Here is a 16,476-nt window from a genome sequence, read left to right as displayed (position 1 = left end):
TCTTAATGAAAATGTTATTTCCTTCAAACATGTTATAAATTAAAGCACTAACGTTTTTTGAGTAAATGTTAATTCCACAATTTACGTTTTTCAAGTCACTTATCACACTAATTGAAACACTACAAACACTTCAATAACTAACGCTTCATTTTAAATATAAGTTCTTGCAATAAGTTGAAATCGTCGTAGAAACTTCTGCCAAGTTTCAATTGTTTTTACAAATAATCTACTAGGTATATGAGATAGCCGGCGATTCTAAAGTTCTTTTTTAATTTCAGCTCTTCAATCCTGTGTTAAAGCGATAAATAGGTTGAACAGTTAATCAATTCTCGTCGCCAATTCTGCAATCTATTGAAATCCAATGAAATCCAATTAGATTGGCAATGAAAATTGTAATCTTCAAATCGGGTTTGGATTTAGTTCTTTGACAAACTCACAAATCGAATCGGAAATACTTATTCTTTCCACAGTTACCGACTTCAAATTACTTTTCTCAAGGATCTTTCATAACTACGTTAAATCTTCTTCATGATTGGCTCTTACAAATCGAAAGTTTCTCATTACTTTCTTATCACGTTACCGATGAAAGTTTAAAACTCTGAGTTTAATTTTAAAAGAGGTAACCCGATGTAATTCCAATCATTTTTAACTGTGAGAGCTTTATAGCTAAATGACCATAGCCATTGAGAACGGCTAATTAAAAATCTCCATGAATTTATTAATTATTTTTGTACAAGTTTAATGAAAAAATTTCTTTTATTCAACAAGAAATGTTTTACGTAAATTCTATTCTAATTGATTCCATTCGGCCATGCGAAGTTATTCTACGCTACGAAGAAGTTGTTTTGAGTGCTAACGAAACTGTTCATTATACAGAGACAATCTATTGAAATTTCTTTTTGTTACAAAAAATTTTTGCTAGACGAACGAACAGGCATAGAAATCAAAACAATTCTCAGTAGTAGTAAGTGACACACACGATAATTGACTAGCTGCATAATTAACACATTAAGAAAAAAGTGAAACAAAATTTTTAGGAAAATACGTAAATAAAGCCGAACACTTACGGTTCAACTCAAAAGAAATTGATTTATGATTTAAGTAATTAACCAGTTTGCATTGAGTAACAACCTTTGTGATATAATGGGGAACAACTAACCAGCCGGCAACGTGTTGACAATCGATCTTAAAAAACTCGAACTGTTGATTCGCTGGCAACTTGAATCACGCACCTCTCAAAGGTTTCAATAATGGACCAAGGTTATTTTGTTTTCAATCTGATCACGAAATCACAAACTTGTCAGTTAGTAATTCGTTCTAGTAAAATAACTGTCTTCATTTGATTCATTTGTTTTTATTTTGTTTTTTTAACTATATTTGTTTTTTCATGTAAAATGAAAGCACAGGAGGGTAAAACCTGTTACAATCAAGCAGTTTGAGTGTTACCTGCTGTATGGAGATGTCTGTGGAAATTGATCTTGAGCTTCTGTAGGTTGTAATATTCGGAAAAGGCGTGCTTTGATAGCTAACTCCACAGGCTTTCAATTCTCCAAAGAAATGAGTTCCTATAAGTTATCGTTCTGGGCGTGCACACGTAAACTCGGTATTCATGAGCCACGTCTACCTGTCTAGTAGACTCTAGGTGAGATTTTGTTGGTCAATTCAGAACACTTGCCATGGTAGTATCGGTGAAACATAATCAGGTTTGTGACATTTCTTCTATGTTCTAAGCTGTCCAAGTTTCTGGTCAACTCAGGATAAGTCGAATTTCCCTCTTCCCTTTTCGAGCATCCTGAGCGTGTGCTTGGAAGCCGAGCTCCAAATGTGCGAGCAATAATTCAAAAATGGTCGAATAGGATAGTTTATACATTTGCAAAAGAAGTTTGGTGTAGAATAAGATGCATTCAGTCCGATCTCTGAAGTCGTTAAAAATTAAAATTAAAAATTGTTAAACAAGGTTAGATTTCAGTCAAAATAAAATTGTCAGATTTTATTGTTATGACGTCTTTGGATTATATATAATTATGTCCCCAAATTTACAAATAACATGTACGGAATTTGGAGTCTGTAATTTACTTAGTTTGTCAATTATGACGTTATGAATAAATTAATTGATTCCCTCCTTTTACGACATTGGATCTATTGTGTTCCCCTTTCTAGCTGCAATACTGGGAAACCCAGTGTGTACAGCTGATCTGTTAATTCCACTCCTTATAAACAGTCAAGAATGTGGGATGGCTTCAATTGACAGATATCTTCGTTCTCTATTTCATATACTCCCACGTGTAGTGTTCTAGAGTGTCTCACACAATAATTGGTTTTGTTTATTTATATTGTTCTGTATTTGATACTACAGAAGGGTTCAGGTCCCATGAAGGACTTGTCTGGCCTCGCCTTAGCGAGCTTATCAGCTATTTCAAATCCCTTAACTCAGGTGTGTCTAGGAATCCATTGTAGAATAACTATATTTTTCTTGTCTAGCTCGTTAAATTTTTCTAGGCAATCCCAAACGAGTTTGGAGTTCATGATATTGCAGCTTAAAGCTGTAATGGCTGCTTGTCTATTAGATAGCATGATGATCTTCTGTTTGCGATCGTTCCTCTCTAGTCTGAACTTGACACACTTTTCAATTGCATAAATCTTCGCTTGAAACTCCTATTTTAGTTCTATCTGCTGCTTTAGATTCGTTCGTATACCATTTAAAGGCATTTCTGTTCATTTCTTGTATTGTCTTGATCCCACTCAAGTGATGTTTTTCCTTCCACGCTTTCCAGTACTATGTAAACAGGTGAGAGATTCAGAATCACTTCTAGTGTAGCCGATGAGCATAATTTCATGGTCCCGGTTGCACATATGCAAACCAGTCTTTGTACCTTCAAGAGATTGTTCCTCGTGGTATTCATAGCAGTTCTAGTACCCTAAATCACTGCCCCATATGTGATGATTGCCGTGTACATACACAGTAGGATGTTTGGGTTACAACCCCAATTCCTCTCTGCATTGAGTGAAAAACAGAGGGGAATTATCTCACACTAGATAGGAAAATTCTCGAATAACCACGAAAAGAAGATAATCAATAAATCCACATAGCTTTAGACGTAATTTTTTGACGTGTTGAATCTAGTATCGTAGATCTTTTAAGGAGAAAAAAATGTCTTAAGGTTTTTTCTGTAAAAGCAAAGAAATGAACTACTATTTTCACTGAAATGACACCTTCTTATCAATTTTCCATAACGATTTCAGAGATCGGGATGTCAAACAAAACTTGCCACCAAGTGGGAAACTATGTAAAATATACATTTTTAGGATATATTTCCTGGATTAATTTGTAAAATTGTAAAATTTTATCTATAACATTGTTTCATATGAAAATGAAGATCATTAATTCACACGAAATTATCAAATACTTCCCAATTTTTTATGTATGCGAATTTTCAAGTCAATGAGTTGATTAGAAGTTTATGACAATTCTATTAGGAAACTCCATATGAACAGGGAAACTAAAGTTAATTAGAAAAATATAAGTGTAAAAATACTACAATACGGCGTATTTATTGACGTATAAAGTTATCGTAGGTTAGTTTCAAGATTCCAAATAAATCAATCTTGGCGAGAAGTAAACAAGATTGAGATTTTATTATATAATAAAATGTTCAAGGCAAATAACCCATATTAAGATATTCCCATATACACTTAATAAGTTAATAACATTAAAGATTAAGTTAAAAATAACTTAACCTCAAAATATCTATTTTAATCTTATTTACATTTATAATTATAAGAGAGAGTCGCATTAAGGAAGATAATCGGATTCACATCGTGTATTCATAAGTAAAATGTCGTGTTTGGTAAGATAGATGGGTAAATCTTGGGAACGAAAGGAAACGGACCTCGCTGATGCGACTTCAACCACGGCTATATACATACCAACTGAAAAAAACTTATGGATGGATGCATAGATAAAGACTTTCCAAATACACACAGATACATACAGACTTTATAGATACACACCGTTAATGGTGATCTGGTTAATATATTATGTTTTTCTTTTACAGTCAGGATTCCTCCGCCTTCTTACAAGTTTTTGAGTGTTTTAAAACAGCAGACACATACAGAATTCCTAGGTACACACAAGATCTGATCATTGCATCAATTTTTTCTTACAGGAATCTTACGCAAATAGTCATGATTTCTCAAAATTTTGAGTGTTTCAAATCAGCAGGTTTAGCTGATGGATTTCCAACTGTCAAACACCGATATTTTACAGGGTAATTTTCAGAAACATGTATAGTAGAAATGAGAGATGATTTTAATCTGAATCTAAATCATATGTTTAAGATAAAATTTGTTTTGAAGAAGTAAAATGACTTATATTGATTCCTCTGACGAATCTATAATGTCCGATTTCCCTGTCTCGTAATTTCATTTCGAGGACGTCCTAGAAGAAACGGAAAATCAATTTTTTTTAAATAGTAGCTCAAATCAATATAAAGAAATTAATTGAGGCCTTTTAGGATAAACGTTTTAAGGAAAATGAAATTATTTTGCCTACGTTAATAGTTTAGGGTGAAAAATGAAATTAATATCTGAATTTCAATTGAAATACCAAGCAAACGAAAAAAATGACTAGAGGTTAGGTGCTAATTACAGAAATGTAAAGTTTGGCTTCAATAAAACTTGAAAAAAAAATAAAACCTGGATTTAGTCACTGACCTCCAATATCTTTTATCTGTCGACACAAATAATTTGGAAACTATCAGAAATATTCATGTGCATTAACGTTGTATTGGGAAACTGTCACTAACTGTTTATTTATTCTCAATGAGTACAAACCCATTATCTAGTAAAAAAATTTACACATGTCGCTAACATTTATTAAGTAAATATTTTTTTCGGGATTGAAACCAGTTGCACTCTATAGCGTTATTTATCTACATAGGTAATTCTAGTTTTTAGAGGTATGTAATATGAATAATGAGACGGTTTGATAGAATAATGACTATTCAATAAAAAAATACTTTACTGTAAAAATATTCATGTTTGAAATTAAATTCCTTTTGACTCTACCCAGTTACTCCAGCGAGTTCAAATTTTTTCAAACTATCTGAAAATGGAATTTAAGAAGTTCTGCAAATGTCTTTACCATCACCTGTTCATTTATATAGAGAGGATAATTTCAGGATCAAGTTCCTCCAACTCAAAAATTGATAACTTTCCAATATTCAAAATTAGAAAATTTAGAGCTGGATTCCATTTATCAATTTTAGTTATATATATATATACTGGTCCGTGTTCTGCACTTATGCATTCTGGATAATAAATAAAATTAGGTGTTTTTGTGTCTAACACAACATGTCAAAACTTAGCAGCTAATCTTCACAAAACCATTTAAAGAAACATATATTCTGATAAATGATTGGTGGATTTAGCAACAAGCTGAGTAGGCTGTAGCCGAGGGCGGCAGATTTCAAAACGCGCGAAATTATAAATCACTCCGTATGTTATTCGTATAAGAGAATTTAGAACAATGGAACTAAGCGTATTGATTGAAAATACTCTAGACAACCAAAAAAAGAAGATTAGATGAAACATGATTAGATGATTAGATGTACTCTAATAATTTAGAAACAAACTCAATACAGGAATGCGAACACTTCTATTCATTTTTTATTTTCCAATTATATCAATTAATCTTGAACAAATGATAAGAAATTCATTTGGTGTTGCAACAAATAAATATGACGTTATTTCATCAATAGACTAGAGCATTAGTAGGGAATTCCTCATATTTTACTAAGAAAATTCTTGAGGAAACTTCAAAATTAAATTTTAAATTACCCATAAATTCGGTCTGAAGCTTATAGGAGCTGTTAATCCTACCGTTTAACTCGTCCTATTCCGAGTAACTTACACTGTTAATTTCGATGTAAAGTAATACAACCAAAGGTCCAATTCATACTGAAATTTTCTAGAGGCAGTGGATAATTCATACAGAATGTTTATATTTTCAGCTCTAGAGAATTTCAAGGACATAATGAGGGTTAAATAATATGTGGCATAATATATTCTATCGTTACTCCGGTAAAGGTTCTAGGTAAAAATTGTACGAGTTAATTTCACACTGAAACTTTATTACACTAATTACAATTTTATAATGTCTGTTTTCTTCTAGCTCAACGGTATCCACTACCTCGCTCCCCGCTGGTAATACAAGTCTTCCGAAAGAAATCCCCGTAGAACCGAGGTATCATTTTCACCACTATGATAAATCCTCAGACTTTCAATTTCCTTGTAGACTTTGGCTTTGTATGGGTCACCCTAATGTCAATCACTATCTGTCAAAATTCTCCTGTCGATGACTAGTTGCGATATTCTTAGTTGGATTCCTGCGGCAAGCAAGTTCCTGGCCAGCCTCTCCTCTCAAAGTTGACTAATAGAAGTTTCCCTGGTTTTCCTCGTTAGTATTGTCTTGTTGACAAGGCAGGAGCTGACATAGTCTTTAAATAGCATTGATTGGACTTTTGTTTGAACAGCTTCCGTCCTTTTCGACGAGCTTCTTGATAAGTTCAGTCATTTGAGAATCAATGTTCCGGCTAGTAAGGTCATCTCGATCCGGGACTCTAGTTGGCTTATTGATAAGTTGGGTTAGTCCGTGACTATTGGAAACATCTTCAACTTTCCGCCCCTAAACGACAATTATGTTGGAAAAATTTAACCAGTTCACGTGATGAATATTAAACGATATTAAACGATAACAATATCTGAGTTTGGATGTAATCTATTTTATCGACAGGGTTTGAGAATAACTGCCGTGGAAGTGACAACATTTGCTTTCCTGATCTTTACTGTTCCTCTCACCAAACTTCCACGGCAATGCTTTTAGGCACCTTCTCCAATACCAATTGGAAAGTCAGTTTTCCGCGCATTACATCGTTACTGAACTGTTGTTTAGTTTCGTTAACATTTTATTTCCTGGTCTCGAATTGAATCCTCAGCAATGTCAGCCTCGAAATCGCCGTTTCTGATGTTTAACCAGGTAATCAATATCTATTTGTCGCCCCTCTAACACGCTTTGTAAGATTTATAGTGCATCATTTCGAAGAGCAATTATCGAAGAAGTAGTCTTCTCCAAGGAATTCTATCCATTAGCTTCAGCTACAGTGTTTAATAGTCCAAGGTAGGTAGACCAAGAGGATTTTCCATCAGGGAAGAGTGCTTTGATTTTCGCACGCACTGTGACAATCCCCACAGATTGTGATGTTTTGAAGAAAAACGCATTTTTATTTCACTTATTAATGGCTGATGCTATTGTTTCACAACCGCTCAAGCCACCCAGTTCCTGTTTATTTTCTTTTTTTCCACTTCGATCGTCTTTGTTACCTCGAACACCATCACCGTCATTTCTCCTTGAATACCAATTACTTTCAAATACAAGTCCTCCATCTTGATTACTTATACCGTAACTTCGGTATTCAGTTTCTCTTCTGTCAGTTCTTTTTAACTCTTCTTCATTTCTTGCATTAACCTCAATAAATTCTTCATGTTTGCTTGATCAGTTCTAACTGACTTAAATTCCAAGAAAATTCACTCAAATCTCGATCGAATATTCTTAACTAAATGCTCTACCGTGGATTTTTCATAGCACATGACAATAATGGATGGAGCCAACTATCATATTTTGAAGTTTCCACTACATATATTAATGACCGGCGCAATTGATTCTGCAGCTTTTGACCCGTTTACGGTCCGTACAATTTTTTCAATTCTAATTAAAATCGATACATTTCAACTTTATTTACAGTTTCAATGAAAAATAAGATTTATTATTGAATTTTATGCACTAAACTTTCATATTTGGCATTTTTGCTTGAATATTGAGCACTAAGATATCAAAATAATAAAGTGTAATTAAATGTTTATTTGCAAAAATTTTTTCTTCTTTCTTTTGATTAATGACCTTTTCAACTCCTTTAAAAATATCTGTACCAGTAGTTGTGCCGTGAATACTACACATATCAAGAAGTTCTTCGTGCACTTCATAGCTTTTATCTACTCCTCGAATATAAGTCAACACCTGAGCAGTATCTGACACATCTGTTGACTCATCCAAGGCCAAGAAAACCACTCAACATGTCCATTTTTGTCAAACAGCGATGTTTTCTACCCTTCGAGCCACAGTGTTTGCTGACATACTGACAGTTTTAAATAAATTTACCTGTTCAGGGCACATTTCTTCGGCTACTGCAATTATGCATTCTTTGATCATTTCTCCATCGGTTGTTTTTCCACGTTTTGCAATTTCAAGAGCAACACGAAAGCTGGCACGAGTTGCAGCCACTTGTTCAGTTTTGAGTGTTGTAAATGAAGATTGCTGCGATTTCAATCCGCGCTTCATAGCCTCGAATTTTTCTGTCCGCAAACTTCCTGTATATTTTGAGTAATTTTGAAAATGTATTGTTTCATAATGACGTTTAATGTTATATTCTTTGAGAACAGCTATGCTTTCATTGCAAATCAAACATAGCGCCTTGTTACTGGACTCAATTACGAAATACTGAATGTTCCACTGATCTTTAAATTTTCTGCAGTCATTATCAATTTTTCGCTCCTTTTCCATATTACTAAATCACACACAAAAGCAAAAATTCAAATCAAAATACTGTTACAAAGATGTCTTTAACTTAAACACGTACAAACACGTTTTAAGGAGATACGCACTATTTTATTTCACAACAATGTCATAAGAACTGACTTGTGGTTGCGCCACTAGCCTTCTTATATATTCCAATTACTGCCATCTAGAATTGAGTGGAAGACACCAGAACTTTCTCGAACCAACGAGATTATTCTGTACGTGCTATTAGCGCCGTTTTTAGCGGTAGAAGATACTACCTATTTTAGCTTGTGTCCACCAGATGTCGTGTCACGTTACTCCTAATGGCTCGTACTCTAAGACTAATCTAGAAATTACAGATAATGACAAAGAAATTAATAATATGCAATGTTGCTGTTTTGCGGACTTTAGTCCGATTTGCTGCCTTTTTTAAACGTTGCGTACTTTTTCGGACTTTTTTTTTATCAGTGGACTATTTCACTTTTTGCCACCGGCAACAATGATAATATGGTTTTGACCCTCGGAACTTACTGAAGTAATCAGTATGGCCCTAGGGCTGGAAAGTTTGGAGACCCCTGATTTAGATCGGCAATCTAATGGTTTTCGATCAGAAATATTTCTTGGAAAAGTAAGTAATCCGTTGTCATTACTTTCTATCAAGATTTTATACATCCTGCTAACTGAGGTTACTGAAAAAATTAGTTTATCATAAATAAAAATACAACTGGATAAAAACTTATCAGTATTGAAAATACTTGAAATCGTTCGATTATCCAAAAGATAAAAATGACACTTATTTCTCTTCACAATTTGCTACTTCAATAGATAACTTGCCATTGCGCCAAATAATCTCATGATAAAGTTTTTCTGATTTACTTATACTTTTTCTATTCGTGAGGTCAATCAATAAACACTGTCTCTTACGTTCTTAATTTATTTACACAATATATACTCGTAATACACTTAACTCATAATAATTTACTTATAAATAATACTTAAATAATTTATGCGATTACTTTTTACTAATTCCTTCTATTCACTACGATTATTTATTTAAAACTAACTCACTGCACTACATGAACTTATTTATATACCACAAATACGATTATATATTGAAAAATTCTTAGCTTACTATAGAACCAAACAAAATTTCAATGTCAAAATATTTTATTGTTCAACATATTCTCCTCTTAATTGGATACATTTATTACAGCGAACCTGCAGTTTCTCTAGAGCTTTAAAAAAATGTTTCTTCTTGCTCTGCAAATCAGACCTTCGCAGCTTGTATTACCTCCTTGTTGGAAGAAAATTTACGACCTTTTAAACTTCTTCTCAGTTGAGGAAAGAGATGATAGTGAGACGGAGCCAAATCTGGTGAATAAGGGGGGTGTTCTAGTAATTCAAACTCTAAATCACGATTTTTTTTTACTGACAACATGAGATTTGTGTGCAAGGGCGTTGTCCTTCAATAACAAAACACCTTTGTAAAGCTTTCCGTATCTTTTCTCTTTAATTTTTTCCCGTAGAGTTGTCAGTAATGTCGAATAGTAATCTCCAGTTATTGTTCTACCCTTATCCAAAACTGTAGCAAGAACTTTTCTAGCAGATTTTTGGACACGAAACTTCTTAGGTCTTGGAGAACCAGAGTGTCGCCATTCCATCGATTGTTGCTTTGTTTCTGGATCGTAGAAATGTTCCCAAAGTTCATCCATAGTAACAATTCGGTTTAAGAAGTCTACATCGTTTTCAAATCGAGTACATATCGAACGCGATGCTTCTACCCTTGCAAACTTTTGGTTAACATTCAAACATTTGGGGATCCATTTTGCAGCAATTTTTCTCGTGTCCAAATTGATGTGAAATATATGATGAACGCGTTCGTATGAAATATTCAGTACTTCAGTTTCGACGGTCTAATGAAATCATGTCATGAACTGCATCGATACTTTCGGGGACTCACACAGAAACTGGCCTACCTCTTTTGAAGCTTGCAGTCCAATTTTTCACAGTCGCATACGAAGGAGGGTATTAAGCATATCTTCTTAAATCTGCTTACCTCTTAACCCTTTTAAATACGGGTACTTGATGATGGCTCGATATTCCAATTTTTCGATTTTCACAATTTTGGTGGACATCTTTTTTCTTTTAATTTATTGCATAACTCTGGTTTACTTTTTTGACGTCAAACTTTACACTGTCACTTCTAATGAGTTATTGTTCGTTGCTATGGTAACGCAATATTTTGTTTATTCATGGAACTGGTCTAGGCTAACTAGATATCAATACATTCTCGTAGAATTCTACGAAGTTCTAGAACAACAAGAAAAAAAAAGGAATAAATATATACTTTCCTAAAAATCATTTTCACTGTAAATAACCCGCTCCCTATAATAAAAACTAGGATACATCAAACGCGGTTCCGCCATTTATAAAAAATGTTAAAGATGCCACGCGAATTCGACGAATTTTAAAATTCCATTGTAGCTAACAGGGCCGGCCTAAGAACCCATTTCGCGAGCTTGTTCGTAACATTCTGAACCGACTAATTTTGATATTACCTTGTAAGTGTTTTCCCAAACGCGTCGACCTCAATTTGACAATAGATTTATAGAAAATATTTTGTACTAACTGTTCCTAAATTTGTATATGTATACTATAGTTACAATACTCTCAATTATTTATTCTACATATTAGAAAGGATAAGAGAGAAAGTCATAAAAATATGACGTGTATGTATGAGTAAGAGTTATGTTACAGGAATTTACATCTCAAATTCAAGAAAAATCTCTTAAGCACAATAGATAACTGAAAGACAAAAGTATAATGCTTGTTTCGAACGTGACCATCGAAACTTGACACCAAAATTTCTCTGTTGGTTATATTGAAATTTGACACACTAAAAATGGAATTAATGAGCAATATTATCGATACAAAAAATATTTGAAGTGTTGGTAAAGATCGCAACTATCTGTGTGTATTATATAACACAAGAGATTGGCACTGGATTTTATTTTTTTCTTTATACTGGAAAAATAAAATCAGTAATCTTATGCCATTTAAGCCCAAATATTTATTTTTAAATTGTTGTTTGTAGATATATTCATTCATAATGTCCCCTTAACTACAAAATAATCGATGCATTGCAAAAAAGTCATTCAGGGGCCATATAAAGGACTATTCTCATTTGAGGACATTTATTATTTGCAAATCATGTTAAGGTAAAATAGTAATTTTAATTTTATAATAAGATTTTTTGATAATTTGACAAGAAACACAAAAAATTATTTGATTTCATCAATTGTAACGCAGTATTCGTATTTTATCTATATTTTTTTCGTAGCGATTAGTTTCTTCAACAATATGTCATCGGTAAATATCTGCTCAAATAAGTCAATCGGACATGAATCGTTCAAGATAGTATTTACTTGCTCTAAACAATCATTCGCTGTATTCGCACTTCTCTGTTCAGTATACTTGAGATTTATTTTTATCCAATTTATGTTATTATTCTGTTGTTTTTCTTCTCGTTATCGACCGCTCACTTTGGTATTTAGATTACAAACGGTGATTTTAGCATCATCAGTTTTCTCCTTGTCTTCTATTTTGTGAAAATCAATTTACCATGAAATATCTGAAACAATCGGTAGAGACAATTCTTTATCGTCAAAGTTTTCTTTGTCCTTCAATTCATATATTTCAGGGGTCAAAGCAATATTCGCCTCAATTTCTTTGGAAAATAAATATTCGTGAGCTTCCTCTAGGACATTCTTGAATACGTAAATTAACATTGAAAGAAAAAAATATAAAATACAAGGTGTCGCGAGAGGGTATCGGGTATTTGTTTTCGCGCCACATTCGAAACGGAGCACCTGTAAGTTTATGCAAGAATTTTGATAATAAAATATTTTTCATCCAAAACCAATATTTCATAATCTCAAAGTATTATTCCATATAATTTAGAGAAAGAAACAACTTATATTTGGATAGCTTTAATACCCGTAATAGCAACTCGTGTTAAATTCACAAAACAAAAGTTAACTAAAACAATCATAACCTATCACAAAGAAATGAAAACACACTATGTTATATGTTAAATTATAGTGTCATCTAGCCACATATCAGCGAAATTCTAAATAAAAATGTCGAGTAAAATAACAAAATGGCAAAAGTTTTACTGTCCTCAAAGGCGCTGGATGCTAAAGGGTAATTTTAATTTTATATAATGGGTAAAGTTAGCTTAACCTTTTTCAAAACTCAAAAAAATAGTTATGATGCGAAACAATTTTTTTTTAATATTGAAGCTGATAAAAAAATTCAAATAGCCCACTCATTTTCGAATTTCTTAAAAAAAAATTCAGTTGTGCTAGATTTGTGCTATTTGTGCTACTAGAGAATAATTGTTAAAATTAATTGTATCACCTTAAAATAATTTTTTTTTGAGAGGTTCGCCAACCACTTTGTCATTAGAAAATTTCTTTCATCGAAATTAATGATTAAACTTTGATAAATGTAGATTTCATAGAAGCAACCAAGTTCACTACCAATCTTCAAACAATTTTTTTTATTAACCAATTTAAGGCCTAGGCTAAAGCAAGAAATTATAACTTCGCCCATCATAGGCAAATGTAAAAAAAGTCTTACGTTGTTTTGTTTTGTCATTTGAACTGGTTTTGGAAAATTATTCAAACAAATTTTCAAACTCAGGCAAAAAATTTTTATACAAGTTCTCTTCATAATTTTTAACAACATAATTTGTTTAAAAAATTTTTAATAAACAATTGCAAATGACAAAAAAAACATTTTTTTTTCATTTGCCGATGAAAGACGTAGTTAGTTTAGCACAGTTTTGGCATTTGTTTTAGGTTAATAATTTTTATTGTTAGATTTATTGTACCGTTGAAAATGAAGTATTATTATAATTTGAATTATGATCATTGTAATTATCAAAATCTTGATAATTATAAATCTGGAAAAAAATATATGTTATGTTTTAGGGTATACAATACAGGTAAACACATTTTTGAAGCTCTATTGTTCTAGGATGCTAGTACAACTCACCATGATATTCACTTTTGCGATACAAAAATTCCTGTGTTGAATGAAAAAGTGGTTGGTGAACCCTCTCAAAAGAAAATAAAAAAATTTTTGTTTCAATCATTTGTTTCCAATCATTTTCACAATTTTTCTCTAGTAGTTTAATAGCACCAAGCTAGCACAATTGAACCTCATTTTTTTCTGAAAATGGCTGGGATAACTTAAATTTAAAAAAATTTGTTCCACAACACAAGTAGCACAAACCTAGCACAATTCAGCATGGCTTTTATTTTTTTGAATTCCAAAAAATGCTGAGCTACTTACCCACATTAATGTTTCTAGTACTTTCTACTTTCTTAGGTATTCATCATTTTCCTCACCTCTTTCTCTATGTGCTCATATATTCTATTTTAATAATTTCGTTAATAGCATACTTATGCTGTTTTTGTTTCAAATATTTCAACTCTGTTCTTTGTGATGTCAATAAATCGATCCCGAAAACAATCTTGAATAATTTTATCAAACAATTTGTTTTATATTAAAATATAAATGCAACTACTATCCATCGTTATATCCTGAACTTTATTTTATCTGAGGTTATTCAAAAACGAATTTCGCACTTCGTTTACATTCTATTGATGAGCACTGGAAATGTTTTGTCAGCTTCACGTTTCGAAAATTGATTTAATTATTTAATTTAGTATCCGTGGATGAAAAATTGGTATTAGTGTTAATTTAGTGAAAAAAAGTATTTACCAAGAGAGAAATTCTGAATGATAAAAAAAACTTAATTTTCAGATAGCATAGGCCATCGTTGATACAGTTTTTAGTCCTGTATCACATAAAGTTATCTACGTCTAACGTTTGAGCCTCAAAAGTCAACGGTTTCCGTGTGCCTCTCGGGGCAAAATTTACGGCGCAGGTTCGCCTTGGACCACGTATTCGATGTAGGAAGAATCTGGGCATAATAGCAAATGTGCACTATGATTGAGACAATTTGGAGTAGGAATAGACGAAGATTTGAATCACACATAGAATACTATGAATAACCTAAATATAAATGGAAAATTAATAATTAGTGCTATCGAAGAAAGAAGAGAAGCGTTTTAAACGTTCAAAAACCAGATTAAATGTTACGCTCCAATAATGCACTTCCTATGTGCATTTTTCAATACGATTTCGGAATTTTCCAAAAGCTGCTGTATTGGTTGTAACTGATCGAATTGCGCTAGTTATTTTGTTTTTGAATATTTCCTTATCATTTGGAATGATGTCTTGAAACACTATTTGTTCACCCTTCCTTATACAAAAAAACTCCATTATTGTAGGGCCCGACAATCCAGAGGACCAACGTGCCCCTAATTATATAGCCAATTAGTAATAATTCTTTTAGAAGGAGCAAAGCAGCCGTCATATAAAAAGAAATGAGTATTGGAGTCAATGGAATATTCAATGATAGTTTAAATATTTGCAAAATTTGTAAACAAGTATGCTGATTTAACGTTCCTGCAATAAAAAAAGATCCGATGATTCTAAATCCTTTGAAACGACACAACATTCCCCTTTATGAAATATTAGTTTAAGTACGTAATGGGACAGTTCCAAAATCAACACTTTTGGAAAGAAGTACTTTTATTAGAAAAAACCTCTGGTTTGTTAAATTATAAACTCTCTTTCTATTTTCTGCATTTACTGAATTTGAAGCAAATAAAATTTCCGCATCTTCATTTATCAGCCTGTCTCTTCCACAAAAGCCTCTCTCAACCTAGACTATTTAGTTTCATATAGCATATAGTATGTAGTACAATTGAGCATGAAATATTTGACAGACATAATAAGAAGAAATCATTGGGTGCATAACAAGTACGGTGGATGACATATCAATTTGATGTTTTGACTATCCAAAAACGTTTTTGTTTCAACTGATGTATGAGAGCTCGCATTGTCGTGGTGAAGAATTCTGCCATTTCTGGCAAACAAATGCTGGTAAACCATTTAGAATTGAAAGTTCTCTAAAGTTGCTCTAATGGGACAATGGATGCATATATTTATGATTCGTCGCCTGTCACGATCTTATAAACGTCTTTTGAAGTATCTCGATTGGATTTTTTACGGCATTTCCGAGCACCAAACTACCCTAGCGTTTTTTGAGCGATTGTAAAATTATGCGGTATTCATCGCGAACAAATCTTTTTGATAGCCAAATGTTCATGCAGTATGTTAAATGAAGATCTTGCAATATTCGTTTACACACAGCATCGATGTTTTCTGGCACAACCGCAGATTTTGGACGACCTTCACGAAATGTATCCTGTAACGAAGTGCGTTCACGATTGAATTCGGAAAACCAGCGAAACACGGTGACTCGAGATAATGATTCAACACCATAAATCTAAGCGAGTTCATAGGTACACTGCTGTTGGTTTAATCCACGTCGAAAGTCATAGAAAATCGTCACACGAAAGCCTTCGCGATTTAATTCCATTTTATGGAGATGAATATTTCAAGTATCTGCAAACAACTCAAATGGCAATGGTGTGACAACACCTCCTGAGTACGTTCACCATTAAAAATATCAAACTTTATGATTCCAATATTAGATTTGACATATTCACAGCAGTGTTGCCATTTCTCAAAATATAATTCGCAACCCTTCTGTTATTATGGAGATGAATATGTGTATCTCATATAGTGAAATTAACATTGGTTTTTCTATTTTTCTTAGTATTTCGTTGTTGTTGTTGAAATACAAAATTCAGTGTCCTAACATCCAGATTCTTTATATTTACATGAAGTGGCGATGCACCTTTTTAATCAAATATTGCCAC

General features: G+C 32.8%; 1 protein-coding gene across 5 annotated transcripts in view; it reads right to left on the bottom strand.

Annotated features, from left to right (window-relative positions):
• Window positions 1-16,476, bottom strand: part of LOC130441295 (calcium/calmodulin-dependent protein kinase kinase 1) — a 539,168-nt gene that overhangs the window by 339,301 nt on the left and 183,391 nt on the right. The gene's annotated exons all lie outside the window — the stretch shown is intronic.

Source organism: Diorhabda sublineata, chromosome 3 (assembly GCF_026230105.1).
Source record: "Diorhabda sublineata isolate icDioSubl1.1 chromosome 3, icDioSubl1.1, whole genome shotgun sequence".
NCBI lineage: Eukaryota > Metazoa > Arthropoda > Insecta > Coleoptera > Chrysomelidae > Diorhabda > Diorhabda sublineata.
This window is presented reverse-complemented; position numbering and strand designations above follow the sequence as displayed.